The 16,387-nt window shown below is 48.4% G+C and overlaps 1 non-coding gene across 1 annotated transcript; it reads right to left on the bottom strand.

Moving 5' to 3' along the window:
- Window positions 1–6,898: 6,898 nt before the first annotated feature.
- GPR15LG (G protein-coupled receptor 15 ligand) lies at window positions 6,899–15,465 on the bottom strand. The gene is made up of 3 exons (XR_011488587.1): window positions 15,287–15,465; window positions 13,422–13,511; window positions 6,899–7,793 (listed from the first exon to the last, which is right to left on the bottom strand). It is a non-coding gene; the product is annotated as a G protein-coupled receptor 15 ligand (transcript).
- Between the last annotated feature and the right edge of the window lie 922 nt (window positions 15,466–16,387).

The raw sequence follows: 16,387 nt of genomic DNA, 5'->3' as shown, positions 1-16,387 counted from the left end.
CCTACTTTGTGTTCTCACTGGAGAGGCCTCCCTGACTGGGGTCCCAATAGTTCTTCCCTGAGGGTCTTGACAGGAGCAGACCACCCCTCCTCCATCCCCCTGTAGCAGCCCCCCTCCATCTACTGTTAGCAAGAGTCAGAGATTCAGGCCAAGGAGAAGGTTAATGAGCAGTCCTAGAACGTTGGGCAATTTTTAGGCCCCATTAACCAAAACCTTTCTTGTTCAATCCCCTCTGGCTTGGCCCTGTGGCTGGAAAGATGCATTTTATTTATTTATTTTTTGAAAAGTTATAACAGTAATTTTTATTTTATTGACATCGATGTGCAAAATTATATAAGGTATAGGTGTACTGATTACAAATAGGGAAAGGAGTACATCAAGGCTATATAATGTCACTCTGTTTATTTAACTTATATGCAGAGTACATCATGAGAAACACTGGGCTGGATGAAGCACAAGCTGGAATCAAGATTGCTGGGAGAAATACCAATAACCTCAGATATGAGATAATACCACCATTATGGCAGAAAGTGAAGAAGAACTAAAGAGCCTCTTGATGAAAGTGAAAGAGGAGAGTGAAAAAGTTGGCTTAAAACTCAACATTCAGAAAACTAAGATCATGGCATCTGGTCGCATCACTTCATGGCAAATAGATGGGGAAACTCTGGAAACAGTGAGAGACTATTTTTTTAGGCTCCAAAATCACTGCAGATGGTGACTGCAACCATGAAATTAAAAGATGCTTCCTCCTTGGAAGAAAAGTTATGACCAACCTAGATGGCATTTTAAAAAGCAGAGACATTACTTTGCCAACAAAGGTAGATCTAGTGAAAGCTATGGTTTTTCCAGTAGTCATGTATGGATGTAAGAGTTGGATTATAAAGAAAGCTGAGTGCTGAAGAATTGATGCTTTTGAACTGTGGTGTTGGAGAAGACTCTTGAGAGTCCCTTGGATTGCAAGGAGATCCAACCAGTCCATCCTAAAGAAAATTGGTCCTGAATATTCATTGGAAGGGTTGATGCTGAAGCTGAAACTCCAGTACTTTTGCCACCTGATGTGAAGAGCTGAATCATTTGAAGAGACCCTCTTGCTGGGAAAGATTGAGGGCAGGAGGACAAGGGGATGACAGAGGATGAGATGGTTGGATGGCATCACCGACTCAATGGACGTGAGTTTGAATAAACTCCGGGAGCTGGCAATGGACAGCGAAGCCTGGCGTGCTGCAGTTCATGGGGTTGCAAAGAGTCAGACAGGACTGAGTGACTGAACTGAACTGACAGGTGTACAATATAGTGAGTCACAATTTTTAAAGCTATTTATAGTTATTATAAGATATTGACTATATTCCTTGTGTTGTACAATATATCCTTGTAGCTTATTTTATATCTAATAGTTTGTACCTCTTAATTTCCTGCCGTTACATTGCCTACCCCCTCCTCTTTCCCCACTGGTAACTACTAGTTTATTCTGTATATCTGTGAGTCTGCTGAAAAGATGCACTTTAAATTGCGTAGACATTTCTGCAACTTTTGTTTTGCAAAATGATGGGACAATGCCAGTCAACAGACTTGTACTAGAGAGAGATAGAGGGATACTCCACACGCTGTGTGTGTGTGGTGTGAGTGTCCCTGCTTTCAAATGGAAGAAGTTAAGGCACAGGGAGGGTAAGTTACTTGTGCAGGCTCACACAGCCAGTGAGAGAGAGTGTGGATTCATGCCCGGTATAGCCTGGCTGCAAAAGTGTTGAACCTCTTTCCGTGGCAGAGGACAATCAGCATGAAGCTCCTGACGCTTCAGTTCTCGAGCCCCTTGCTCACACTTGGGCCTTCCATAGCCCAACTTTGTATTTGTAGTTTATATTCTTTTTCTCAAAAAGACTGTCCCCCTTCAGTTGTACCTGTTTAGATCTGCTAGAGTGACTAGCAGCCTGGTTTGCCTGGGACTGAAGGGATTTCCAGGGATATGGGATTTTCAGTGCTAGAACCAGTAAGATTTAAGGTTAACTGGAAGGAGTTGGTCACTCTGGGCTGGCCCCTGTCCTCAAACAAAGCGCCCGAGAACCAAGGAAAACAGCAGCTGTTGATGGAGATTCTCACCCTGGACTCTGATCTTGACCTGGTGGTTCCGAGGGTCTGGAAATGGCCTGGAGAGCTCAGTTTCTCATAGCTGGGAAGGAAGGTCCCACCTGCCCTGAGACAGGTGGCGTGGCCCTCACCCAAATACCCTGGGCAGTCTCAGCACTCCCATTGCCTTGTTCTTTACATGCCCATCACCCCTTGCAGGGTGGCATGCTCCCTCTCCTCTGGGTCTCCCCCCCCACCACCACGGCACCTGCTGTGAAATACCTCATCAGTCATCTCTAGGGCAGGTTCCAAGAGCTCTTCCTCAGGTAGATGTACAATAGCTGGTCCAACTCTTAGTTAGTGGGAATTTGAGTGCCAGCTGCCAGCCTGGGCATGCATATGTGTTCTAGCCCCATCTGCCAATATGCCAGGTTAGGCTCTTTTGACCTCTTTGCTCACATCTGATCTGAGTGCCTTCCCCAGTACTCACACACATTCACACAGCTGCCCCCAAACACATGTGAGTTCTAGTCCCTTTTGCGCACACATATGTGCATACCCACATGTGCACACCCATATACCAGTGTATTGCTCATGTCTCTTCATGTAAACATGCATGCCCAAGTTATATGTGCACACGTGCACCAGGAGATGTTAGGTAAAAAGTTCTCCCAGCTTCTGGTGTTGAGGCTGTGGTGAGAAGCAGATGCCTGCTTCCAGGCTCATCTTCCTAATGACCCTGCTCTAGAAGGGGGCAGGGTAGGTCTCCAGCACCCTGCTACTACCCCAGCTGTCTGGGATGAGACCATCTAGAGACAGACGTCTGCCCTTGGTACTCAGCATCCTGAGCTCTTCTTTCCAGTTGCTGAGTTCCAACAAAGTGACCGCTCATGACCGGGAAGCTATAGTCCAAAGTAGGATTTGGTCCTGAGGATGAAGATGTAGAATCGGGATGAACCCTCTTTGAACATGACTGTGAGGCTCCGCCTATCTCAGCTCAGGTGAGGTCCTGAGGACAGTCCTCCACAGGTCTGGACCAGGTGTACTCACCTGGCTGAACTGGGGAGTTGCTTCCCACAGCAGTGGGTTCTGCAGGGCTGGGGAGTTCTGGATATTATTTGCTGTGGCATGTGGCCACCCTCTGTCCCCTTGCTGTGTGCAGGCCAGGTATAGGGTGGCTGCCTCAGTTTCCTCTGACATGGAGACGGCATTCCTCCTCTTACCTGTCTAAAGCCTGACTTGTTCCCCTAACTGAGAGATTCTGCAGGAATCTGGAAAGAAAGTGAAAGTGAAAGTGAAGCCGCTCAGTCGTGTCCAGCTCTTTGTGACCCCATGGACTGTAGCCTGCACCAGGCTCCTCCATCCATGGGATTCTCCAGGCAAGAGTACTGGAGTGGGTTGCCATTTCCTTCTCTAGGGGGTGGGAATCTGGAGCTGCCCTCTATTTCCCTGGTCCCCATCTAGCTGGAACTAGTACCCACTGGCTGGGATCCTGTGTTGTAATGCTGGCTCTTGATCACTGTGGCATCCACACAGGTGGGCAGAAGCTCCAGCCCTGACGTCACCTATTTTCACCTTATAGCAGTCTCCGTTGTTCTTGCATCCTGCCACATGACTGAGCCTGGGTTAGGACACTCCCAAGAATGTCTTCTCCTCCAGGAAGCTTTTTTTTTCCCCTCTAGCATGCTTCTGCCCCCAGATAGAACTGGTCCCTCCTTAGGACCTTGACAAGGCCCTTAAAAGAATCCAGTGTGTAATCTGTTTGCTTAGATGTCTCCCCCAGGGTGCCATGAATCATTTAGGGGAGCGACCATGTTTCATGCATAGGTTGCTTTAGTATCCACACAGGACCTGTCCCTCAGTAGGTCCTCAGTGAGCAGTTGTTGACTGGGTGAATGATGACTGAGTACATGAATCAATGAACAGACACTTGAGGGTATTTTGAGTCTTGGATCCTGGTCCTAGTCAACAGCTGACACTCTGCAGGCCTTTGAAATGCTTTGCCTCCTCCATCCATCCATAAACTGGTAGAGTGGAGTAGCCAAAGGGGATACAATGAAATGCCTGCTGAGCCAGGCGGGACATGGAAAAGTGTGAAATAGTTGAGGGAAAGGCTGTAGGGGCCTGATGCACACATATAAGTGCCCATATCCAGAGCACATTTAAGCCCTGAGTTGAACAAGTGGAAGAGTTACATTTTAATGTGCGTAAGGAACTTTTCAGTTCTGACAGCTTGTAATTTGATAACTTCCATTCTCTGGCTCATACTTTGCAAATCTTGAGGGGTAGGGCAATTGGACAGATTAAACAGCAGATAAGCCAAGGATCTCATGTGGAGATGGCATTGTTGATAACAAGCCTGCCTCTGGAGCTCGCCACACATTACTAGAATGCTTGTAAACAGGCAAGGTCCAGCCACCACTTGGGAGACTAGACTATATACCTAGACACACCCAGATTCTAGAAGTTTTATGATGCTTGCATGACTGGGCAAGCGGCTGCACAGTCAGGGGAGTCACATGTGGGGTCCGGCGTGAACATTAACCAGCCGGGACTCCAGAAAGTGGTTCAGGCTGGACAGTCTGCCCAGAGATAAGCTCAGGTGAATCAGCAGAGTGAGTGGGCACACAGGGCTGTAAAGTGTGTGTGGTTTCCAACAGGAAGTTCTGCCATAGCTGGGGATGGAATTGCTCCCAGAGGACGTAGTCTTGAGCGGAGGTGGAGAGGTGGAGAGTCCTGGATGCGTTCAATTTAGTGGAAGAAAATGAGGCTACTATTTCAGAGCCAGACATTCTTTACTTCCTGATTTCCTCTCCCTTGTGGGCCTCTGTGATAGGCAGTCTTAGCCTCATTTCCAGATGGGAAACCTGAGACTCTGAGAGGTCGTCTGAACTTGCTGATGTCACATGACAGAGGACACACGACAGAGTCATCATTTGAACCCAAGTCTGTTTGAGAAACCTGTGCCTTGTCAGTTGCAGTGGGGCCCTACCCAGTCAGGGCAGCCCCTTCAGTTGCCATGGAGACTGCAGTCTTTCTCTAGTGACACTACTGTCACCTGCCAATATGTTAAGATTCTTCAAGGGGATCATTCAGGAGATGGAAGAATTCCAGTTCTGTAATGCAAAGTCACTTCCAGATGTCTGGTTTTCTTTGTATCCTCTTAGGTCCCCAACAGCCATTTTTCCCCCCACTTTTTTGGCCATGCCTGTGGCATGTGGGATCTTAGTTCCCTCTGGGAACTAAGGGATTGAACACACACCCTCTGCCTTAGAAGCACGGAATCTTAACCACTGGGCCACCAGGGAAGTCCCCCGAGAGCCTTGAATAGCGTTATTCATAAGACTCTCCCTGTCCACTCAATACCTCAAATCCCTCAGCTCTGTATCTCCCTCTGCCACCTGCCTTAGCTCTACCTCGTTCCATCTCCTAATGGTTCTTCCTGCCTGCGTTTTCTCCCACCCCATTGTCCTCAGGATAAGCTCTAAATACCTGATAACTTTTGGGTGCTCTTATGGTCCCAGACTGAAGCCTCCCCAGTGTTCCCCATTTTGCGGTCCAGTTGCTGGATTCCTCTCAAACACTCAACTCTTACCCCTGCTCACACACACACACACACACACACACACATTCTCTCAAACACTCAAGTCTTACCCCTGCTCACACACACACACACACACACACACACCCATTTCTTCTGCAGCTAGAATGCTCCCAGAACTCAGCGCGAGCATCAGCTCTTCCTCTTTGCATGTCCACTCCTGCTCCCAGTCCTCTGTTCTTACCTCACAACTGTGTGGAGCAGTGATAACTTCTCAGCCCGCAGGTACTGTATCTGCTCATCGCTGAGCCTTGGAACCAGCACATTCTGACCATTACCCACCCCAGGAATGTGTGACTGAGTGAATGAGTGGATGAGCTTGCAAATGAAGTTTCTGGGAGGAACAGAAAGGTCTGGCCTAGGACAAGGTGAGGACCTTGGGCTTTCCCTGGGACCACTGTCCCCATGGCTGGGTGCCAGGGAACCTCTGCTCATCAGCCTCACACCTGGTGGGTCTGGCCTTCTCAGACAGCTGTGGGATGGCGTAGGGAGGGGCTTCTCACCTTGCCGGGAGAAGCAGATTAGAAGGAAATTTATTGAGGGATAAGCCTCTTAGACATGGGCCATCTGTTCCCTCTGAGCCTCCTCTCCCCAGTTGTGTGTTCACTTGGACATAAACATTCCCTCCAGGATGGGGGCAGGGAAGGCAGGGGCTTTCCGGAACCAAGCGCCTCTGTTTGTGCCAGGCCCCTTGTGGGCACTTTACATCTGTCTACTTGTCGGGGCCTCATGTTAGCTTCTCTGAATAGGTCTTGGACTCTCCATTTTACAGAAACAGGAACTGACTTGACCAGATCACATGAAAATCCTGGGGAATGCTGGTGTGTCAGACCGAGACCCTTGCTCCCGTCACTGTTCCTCACTCCCCAGCCCCGTGCCCCCTTTGATGGTTAGATTGTGCTGTGATGAAGGTGTTGCCTGCAGGAGAGCCTCAGGGAGTGGGTTTCCTGTAGCAGACAGCTGTGTCTCAGGTCCCACCTTCTGTGCTGGTAGGAGGTCCGACTCTTTGTGACCCCATGGACAGTAGCCCGCCAGGCTCCTCTGTCCATGGAATTCTCCAGGCAAGAAGACTGGAGTGAGTTGCCATGCCCTCCTCCAGGGGATCTTCCCAAACCAGGGGTCGAACCCAAGTCTCCCACATTGCAGGCGGATTCTTTATCATCTGAGCTACCAGGGAAGCCCAAGGTCCTACCGAAGGTCCTACCTCCCGTTTTCTCAAACAACCATGTGCTATGTGTTTTGTTTATTTATTTACAATTTGTTTCATTGCATGCTCTTTACAGCAGACAAACATCAGAAAATCAGGCAGGGGTTCCTGCAGGGGCCGTGGGATGTTAGACAGCTAGGAGCTTAGGTGTGTCTCGGGTCAGCTGAGCCTCTGCATTGCTGGTTGGCCATTCTTGGGTCCCTGTTACCCTTCACCCTAGCAGGCTCAGAAGTCTTTGGATTTGTAGCTCTTCAGGTCACGATGGAGTCTTGACTATCCGTGCGCAAGGGGCCAGATGGAGACTGAGGCTGGGTGGGCTGAACCTGGCTCGCAATGACTCTGAAGGTTGGTAGCATGATTGATACCAGGATCTGGAGTTCTGGAACTATGCCGGGGCCTTTTCTACCTGAGATGAAGCCCTCCAGCACCCTGCCATGAGGCTTGAAAGGGGTAAGTGAAGCCCGTTGGTGCCTTCCTTGGATGTCTCCTTTCACTGGAGTTTGTATCTCTGAAGCCAGCCTGAGCCCAGAGGGACTAAGTTACTTGCTCAAGACCATACAGCAGGAAACAGGCATTCCAGAGCTTGGACTTCGGAATCCGTGTTGTGGTTTTCAGAAGATTCTGGTTCAGGCTTTTCTAAAAAAATTGTGAGCACAGTCCAACACAGTAGGCAAGAAATGTTGTGTCTTTAAGAAAGGAAGCTCAGGTTCATGGGCAGAGGCTTTGCCATCAGTTCCGACTTTGAGGGGAGCACCCTGGGGGAACCTAAGGCTTCTGGGTGCCTCAAGAATTGAGCATGAGGGTTTCAGTGGTATGGAGCCTGCTTGGGGGAGCACTACACCTGTGGGAGTGCCCCAGGCACCACCCAAAAGCGGGGCTTTGGCTTGAGTTTGCATGGTCTGCAGTTTCTCATATGGTGTCCTAGGAAGGAGCAGTGGGCAGACAAGAACAGACAAGATCAGACAAGAGGCAGAGAGGCAGACAGAGTCAAAATGGGGGAAAGGGAGAAATAAAATTAAGATTAATTTTTAGATATGAAGATATGTTTTAAAAAAATCAAAGCAAGTGTCAAATCTTACCCTCCTTCTGGGATGCCCAGAGGTGGCCTTTCATTGCAAACATGACCAGCCCAGGTTATTTCTATCCCATTGGGGAGAAATCTGATTGATTACCAGAAGATGGAGGGAAGGTAGTTTGTCTGTTCAACCGTCTCTGTCAAGAGCCGGGTCCACTAAAATTGAGGGGTCTGGAAGGTCTGTTTTTGATGGTGGTGGTGAGAGGGTTCACCCACACCTACTTGCAGACCCTTGAACCCTCAGCTGTCTCCTCTCTGTCTCAGGTAATATGTGTTTCAAAGCTTGGTTTGCATCTTTTGATGAACCAGTCCCATCTGTGGGAGGCATAATCCATAGGGAAAGAAAAACCTGCATGCATTAAGCTAGTCTTCATAGTTTTGTTTTTAGCAGCAGAAAAAAATTCTGGAAACAGTCTGAATATCCTGTGGTAGAGAAATGGTTAATTACTAAATGGTATGTTGTGATGAAAAAAATATTTAACAGTGATAAAGCCATGTGGCTATGAAGACTATACAGCACCTTGAAGAAAAATGCATACAAAGCAATGTTAATTTTTTAAAAATAAAAAAACAAGGTATAATAAAAATAAAGCTAGGTAAACATGTTTGCATGAAAAAAGGAAATATGAATGAGGATGGTTATTAAATTATGGTAATAAGGTTCTTTTTTCTGTTTTAGTTTCTGGATTATTAGTATATTCAACATGGAATCTGGAGCCAGATTACTTGGATTCACAGCCCAGCTCTACCCCTTACTTACTAGCTGGGTGACCTTCAACAGCTGACTAAACTTCTCTGTGCTTTGGTGCCTTGTCTGTAATAATAAGAATAGCAATAGTATCTAACTCTATGGATTATTGTGAGGGTTAAATGAGTTAGCAGATGTAAGTGCTGCATGGTAGTTGCTATATAATTACTAGCTATACAAAAAATAAATTTAATTATCATAATTCTTCCATAGCTTCATGTCTTAATCATAAATAAGTGCTAGTATTGGTGTAATTTTCTTTTTCTTCCTATCTGAAAGTGCTTTTGCCTTCCCATAGTGATAATCATAGTAATATACAGTGTTAACTACTCCTTTCTATTAATATCGTATTGTGAGAGTTTTCTACTAGCATTTCTGATGGAGAACCATGATTTCCTGACCACTGCTTCCCCTCTAGCCCCTGTCCCCACCCTCAGGCCCCAAGACTCTCTTCTCTGGTTCCTACAATAAATAATGTGGTTAACTGAGTGCAGATAAGGATAGAGTTCTCCACCCTTCCTTTGCAATGTGACTTTGCATCTTCTCCCATCACAACAAGGGGTCTATTTCGCTGCTCCTCGAATCTAATCTGGTGACTTGCTTTGGCCCAGAGAATGAAGTGGAAATGAAGGTGGACCAGTTCTGAGGCCTGAAGAGGCCTTAGGTACCTCTGCTCTGTCGGTGGAGCCCTGCAGGCCCCAGGTGAACAAGCCTGAGTTAGCCCGTCAGAGGATGGCTCTTGCACACCATGTGAAAGAGAGTTCAGTTGCTCAGCTGAGATCATCCTGGCTTCATCCCACTGACCCCCCAGACATGTGAGAGAGCCTGTCTAGGCTCAGCAGAAGTACCTATCCAAACCCTTGGAAAAATGAATGAGCCCATCCAAGACTGGAAGAATGGTTCAGCTGACCAGTAGACTCATAGCAAATGATAACTACGTATTGTTTTGGGCCACTGAGCTGGAGGTGTTTTATTATGCAGCCGTGGCTGACAGGTATAATTACAAGGAACGAAACCACTAATCTGAGCTCCTCTGATGGGTCCACTGGGCAGAATGGGTACCCTCTCCACCTCCTGCATCTGTGGCACTGAACACTGGTGTCCACCTTGCTACCTTCCAAAGTTGCCAAAACCCTCACGTCATCACACTCAAGGTCCTCAGTGGATACCCTTTGTCTCTGTAGTCTAGGCTCCTTTCTGAAGACAGGAGCAACCCCATGGTGGGGAGGAATATCTCTGTGTCCCTTTCAGCCCCTGTCTCCCACTATAGTTCAAGTCATTTTGTGGGGTTTCAAAGTGGAGAAGGTGGCATGGAGCTCTCAGGCCCTAGGAAAGCTGCAAGATGGACAGGCACTCTCTCAGACCCCAAGGACCCTCCCACACAAGGCCTCTCCAGCCCACCCCACCCCAGGAGTCCCGTCACTGACAGCCTCAGGACCCATGGAAGGAGGGCAGCCTGACAGAGGCTCAGTGTCACAGACTTTCCCAGCTGGTGAGGCCTAGACAGCTGTCTGTCTGACCACAGCCTAAACCTGAGACCCCTCAAGTCCCAACAGAACCAACAAATGGAACATTCCTTTAAAACAATGCTGCCATATAGATGGTTACCAACTTTTCAAATGCTTTAGAGAAAGCCTTTTTTTTTAGTAAATTGGTAAACAATTTACCAATTGTGTAAGTTCAGCAAACTGGCCACTCAACACGCTGATTTCTGATGATGGTTTGGTAGAATTAATCCAGAGTCCCATGCTTGCCACTTCATGTCACTGCCACGGGCCTAGCATAACACTTAGGCAAGGCCGTGCTCCGGAAAGACGTCTTAGATTGGACAGTAGGTGATATTGGCCTGTGTGTGTCACAGCTGGTGATGTCAGCTCAGGGGCATCCTCCAGGCAGCCCGAGGCCACTTTCTCTTTCAGCAGACAGTGCACAGGCCCTCCTGTGTCAGTGAACCAGGGTACAGAGGCCAAATTCCCAGAGCCTGGCACACCCGGCACCCCTGCTATTTATTCCACAGTGTGAGCTGCAGGGTCAGCCCCAGGAGACAGTGTAAGGGGGTGGAACCACTACACCTGGGCATGCTCAGACTTCCTCTGCAGTCACGGCAGAGCAAGTTGACCAGAGAGCTGGTGCCAGGCCAGTGCCTGGCTTTATAGTCACAACCTCACTGACTATGGGGTAATAGACTATGATCAGAGTCTATTGTTAAACCCATTCACAGGGGAGAAGACTGAGGCTTAGCAGAGCTGAAGGACCTGCTCAAGGATGCATATCTAGTCGGTGGTAGAGCTGAGATTCCAACCCATACAGAGCTTCCCTTCCAGGAAGTCTGCAATCTCCCTTGGGCACCTGTGTGTCTCCGTAAATGTGATGAGGAAACTCCTTTCTCTGCAGGAGGCAGTTGTTCCAATGGAAAGAGATGGACAGACCCAAGTTTCTGGCTCTGCCTCATAATCTTTCTGAGCCTCAGTTTCAAATCTGTAAAATGGACCGTGCTGCCCTGGGGTGGTTCCAAGGATTTAAATGAGACTGCATGATAGGGACCTAGTAAAAATGCTTGCTTTGCCCTTCTTATTCTAAGTTGCTTGCAGATCCCTGCAATGGAATTTAAAAGCTATGTACACTGACAGAAATCCAGACTCAGCATGGGAGTCACACACTTAGATTATTCTGAAGTATTGTGTGGCTTAAAAAAAAAAAAGAGCTGCTCTTGTATTGCGCACAAGGAGTTAACCCTGCTGTGTTTCCTATGAGTTGTGTGTGCGTGCGTGCACATGCATTTTCAACTTCTCTTTTCTTTGTTGTAATAAAAAACATTTTCACAGGGAATTCCCTGGTGGCTTAGTGGTTAGGATTTTGGGCTTTCAGTGTTGTGGGAAGTCATTCTGGCTTATACATGTGCTAACTTGAATTTTATGCTAAATAAAATAGTCTTTGTGTGCCTATCAAACATACATTGTACATCTGCTTTGAATATTTTTAAAAAAAGGGCACTCTGACCAGAAGTAAAGAATGTCCAAGTTTAAAGTGTAGATTAAATGCTCCCCTTCCTAGGACACCAATGCTAATCCTCTGATGATAAGACTCACTTCCCAGGTACCAAGGCCATATTGACTTGCTGTGTACAGGTTGGTCTGCTTTTTTTCCTCCTAAAAATATCCTTGAAGAAATGTGACCCTGACTTGTTTAATGGTCTTATTCTGACAAGATATGAAACTGGTGAAAACTCTGCTCCTCTTGGGCAGTTTCTCATGAGTCAACTGGGAAGCAGGCTTCTGGCTAGTGTTCAGTTTGGCCCAAGTACAACTCTTTTCTATTCTTACTCTTGATTGTTTATTGATTATTTTCATTGACAAGCGCTCCTCAGCAAGTCCATCCTGGGGAGGGCGTTGCAGGGTCTGAGCCCAGCTTGGCCTCCTCGTTGGGAGGGACTCAGGGAAAGAGCTCTCCTCTGCCAGGCTGGGGCCTCCAGGGAGAGTCGGGCTGCAGCCAGCCAGCCAGCCTGGGTGGAGGCCTTACACTTGGGTTCAGGGTGTGAGAACCGGTTATTTTTACCCAGCCCCAGTGGGATGTGATGCCACTCTGGAAACGGGGGCTGTCAGCTTCTCCAGAGAAGTGGCCCGAGGCTGAGCCGCGCAGCCTGCCCCCCCTCCCTCTGCTTCACACCCAGGCCTCCCCTTGGCACACAGAACTCTTGACATCCAGGAGCGGTGTGGAGGCTCCAGCTCTGGTCACAGGCTCCCTGAGCCATGGACCCAGAGGAGTCAGCAGAGCTGGGCCTTCTTAGACCCCTGAGATGGGGCCTTAGGCTGCAGAGACTAAGTGGGGGATGGGGTACAGGAACCCTGGGTTTGTGTCAGGCCTGGCTGGCTTTTCCCCGGGGGACTCTGACTGCCCTAGGCCCTAGAACCTTCTACCAAAGGCCAGCCAAGGTTCAGCCGTCCCAACCTTGCATCCTGGGGCAGGCATGCAACTCCCATGCATCAGCCTGCCCTGGCCTGGTGCCCCAGTACTGGGAGCTGGGTGCCTGTAGCCTCTGTTGGCCTGTCTCCCTCACCCCTCAATACCCCTGCCCACCCCCCCCCCCGCCCCCCCCCGCCAGGCCTTGTAGGAGAGGGCAGCCTTGCTCTTTGAGGCCCCACCCTGGCAGGGAGTCCAGCTCTGGACCCCTAGCCTGACGCCTGGGATGGGTGCTGCCTGCCTGCAGCTCGGGACTCCTTGGACCTGTGTGCCCCATCCCCTCTGGTCACCCCACCTCATGGGCCAACTCACTCATCAGGCCAGCCCTGCCTTGGTTCATAGCTTCTCTGAGCACCTCACGACTCCCCATCTGCTCTGTATTCATGCCTGCCATTTCCCCTCCTGCACTGTCCCTTCCACACTCCTCCTGCTAGTTCCTTGGTCTTCTTTCGGGTCTCACAAAGGTTGGCCTCTCTGATGCCTCTCACCCAGGGTAAGGACCTTCTCCATCCCATTTTCTAATTGCATCTTATTCTTTCTCTTGAGGGAATGTATTCAGTTCAAGGTGATTAATCTGTTGACTTTTTTTTGGGGGGTGGTGGGCAGGTCAGTTTCCCCCACTAGACTAGAAAGATTCACGAAGCCAAGATCACATCTGCTCATGGCTTCTCTACAAAAGGGCCTGATGCCAGGAATGGAGGGCGAGTGGGCAGGGGACGCCTCCCCAGGACCTTTGCTTACACCTGGGCAGTTGTGCGGTGCTTACCTTTCTGGGTCATCAGGTCAGGGCCCGGAATTCGGGGACAGCAGGGTTTGCCTTTTCCGGGCTTGGCATGATGTCTCGGGTGTCTTCTCCCTGAGAGGGGACATAGGAAAAGAGTCCCTCCCTTAGCACGCTTGGAGACACTGGGGACAGGGTCTGTGCAGGAGGGAACTTCAGCCCCCAAGGCCAAGGGCTTGGGAATATTTATTCAGGGAAACTCAGTGTGGGTCAGGCTACAGGAGGATCCAGGGAGAGTGGGCCTTGAGGCTCTTTCTTTTCCATATATAACGAAGTCAATGTGGGGAGATACTCTGCCCTCAGAATATGTCCTCCTCAACTTCCTGCCCAAGAAACAGTTCAGCACCATCACTCAGAAGTATCTATGCCCTTGGGACTTCCCTGGTGGTCCAGTGACTAAGATTCTGTGCTCCCAATGTAGGGGGCCCAGATTCCATCCCTGGTCAAAGAACGAGATCCCTCATGTTACAGCTAAGAGTTTGCAGGTGGCAACTAAGACTGGCGCAGCCAAACTAAACAAGTAAATGTTTTTTTTTAAGAAGAATTGTCTATGCCCTTTGACATAGTAATTCTTTCCCCTCGGCAATCTAGGAAAATTAGCCACAATATAGGAAATGTTTTATGTAGACCCATGTTTTTACTGTGTACTTAAAATAGCTCAAAGTTGTGAATCATTTAAATATCTAAACATGTAAATTCATCACAGTACATTCATGTAGTGGCATGAATTAGTTAAATAACACCATTTTGGGGAATCTGGTAGAGACACTCCTAGGATAGGAAACTTAATGAGGAAAGACATTGATCTTCACTGAATTGTCATTAAGGTAGCAGTGGTAATCTCTAACATGTCCAACAGAAGAGGTCTGATAAATCATGTTGCTATGGGCCGTGTTTATGAGGAACTCTAATCACTGTTTTCCATGTTGTATATGTGGCAATGTTCATTGCAGAAACTTTAGAAAGTGAATACTTTCTATAATCCTACCGCTCAGACAGAGATGGTTGCTGTTGACATTCTGGTATAAATGCTTCCAGGTTTCAATCGTAAACATTTTTGGTGACTGTAATAATACAGTGATAAAACAGACACAAGATCGAACATGCAGAGAGATATCCATTACAAAGATGCTTGTAAGCATACTGAAAAGAAATAAACAAAATGTTGAACATGGCCATTCCTGAGTAATGAAATTATGGGTGTTTTTCACCCTGGTATTTCTATATCCCCAAATTCAGATAAATGTTAAAATAACCATAACTGTTAAAAAAAAAACCCAGTTTTTAGAGGGTTAGGCAAGAGAAAAATTTCAAAATATTAGGCAATCTGAAGTGAGAAAGATAGGAGAGCTAAACACTTGTACCATAAAGGTGCAAGGGCCGTGTGCCCCAGTTCTAAATGAACATGCCTCCCCACCACGTTCTCATCCCATCTGCCACAGGTGTTGATTTGGGGGTGTTCAGACCCAGATGGTCTACTAATTAATGTATTCATTCATTCAACACAAATTGACTGCATAATGCATATCAGAGTGGCTCCAGAACTTCCAGCGAGGCAGGAATTAGGTGCAGTGCAAGCAGTGTGCTTACCACACAGACACAAAACCTTTTCCTTCTACTTATTGTGGGGGTGTTTGGGGAGCTGGGGCTGTGGACAGATTGTGGGGTGTAAGCCTCCTGAGTCTCCCTCTGGTGCTGCTACGGTGCATAGAGGTGCTATATGGGTTCAGGGGTGATGTCTTTCAGGGCCCAGGACTGCCTGCCCCCCATTTCCTGATTCCCACCACTCCAGACCACAGAATCCCTGCCCAGGGACCGGCGCCCTGGGCGGGGACAGGGGAGAGTCCTACCTTCTGCGGAGAAGACGGACAAGCAGAGAAGCAGGATGCAGAGCAGGCTGGTGAGGACTAGAAATCTCATGGTGGCGGGACAGGAACCTCACGGCCCGGGGAGGCTGCTGTGCTGCAGAAGTCTTCCCTTGGGGCCACCTGGGGACTTTATAGAGCAGCAGAGACAGAGGTGTTTCCCAGTGGGCAGGGCACCAGCAGCCTTGGAATTCTCATACAGGGTAGAGTCAGCCCCTCCCAAGAGGAAAAAACCCAAACCAGCTTTTCGAGAAGTTGAGAGCATTTCATGAACTGTAACACGCAAAGCTATAAATGCCCAGCCCCAGGAGGGAGCTCCCAGCCCTGGCTTCAGAAAGCTCCTGGGAGGGAAGAGTCATTTCCCAGGGTTGAACATTAACTTTTAGTGTCAGTAATCATTCTATCAAACACAGATTTTCCTGTTTCTTCCTTGGATGTGGCAGGGAGGATCATAAAATCCTTTGCAAAATCTCAGGGGAAAAGTCTTCAGCAGTGAGTGAAAAATAGGGAGCACAGGGCAAGGAATCAGACAGCCTGGGTTTGAGTCCTTGGTCTGCCATATATCCATGGTGTGTCCCTGAAGTGACAGTTGCTCAGTCGTGTCCGACTCTTTGGGACACCATGGGCTGTATAGTCCATGGAGTTCTCTAGGCCAGAATGCTGGAGTGGGTAGCCTTTCCCTTCTCCAGGGGATCTTCCCAACCCAGGGATAGAACCCAGGTCTCCCGCTTTGCAGGCGGATTCTTTACCAGCTGAGCCACCAGATCAGCCAAGGTGTGTCCTTGAACTTGCCATCAAATGTCTTTGAGTCTGCTTCATATCTGTGAAATGGGTACAGTGCTCTCTCTCCCACAAACCTGAACAAGGACATGTGTGAGGAGCCAGCTGAAACAGGGGAGATGCTTGTATAGCTGGAAAGGAGATGGATTGGTGGCTGCACCTTGACGGGTATTTAATACAGTAATGAAACAAAAGAACATGCAAATTAAGGAAAGACATGAAGAAAGAGCATCCTATGACAGCGAGCACGGGGGAAAGTTGGTCAATGGTACAGGTGGCTTGAGAGTCACCTGCTCATCTGATACA

This window comes from Odocoileus virginianus, chromosome 7 (genome assembly GCF_023699985.2).
Source record: "Odocoileus virginianus isolate 20LAN1187 ecotype Illinois chromosome 7, Ovbor_1.2, whole genome shotgun sequence".
Lineage (NCBI taxonomy): Eukaryota > Metazoa > Chordata > Mammalia > Artiodactyla > Cervidae > Odocoileus > Odocoileus virginianus.
This window is presented reverse-complemented; position numbering and strand designations above follow the sequence as displayed.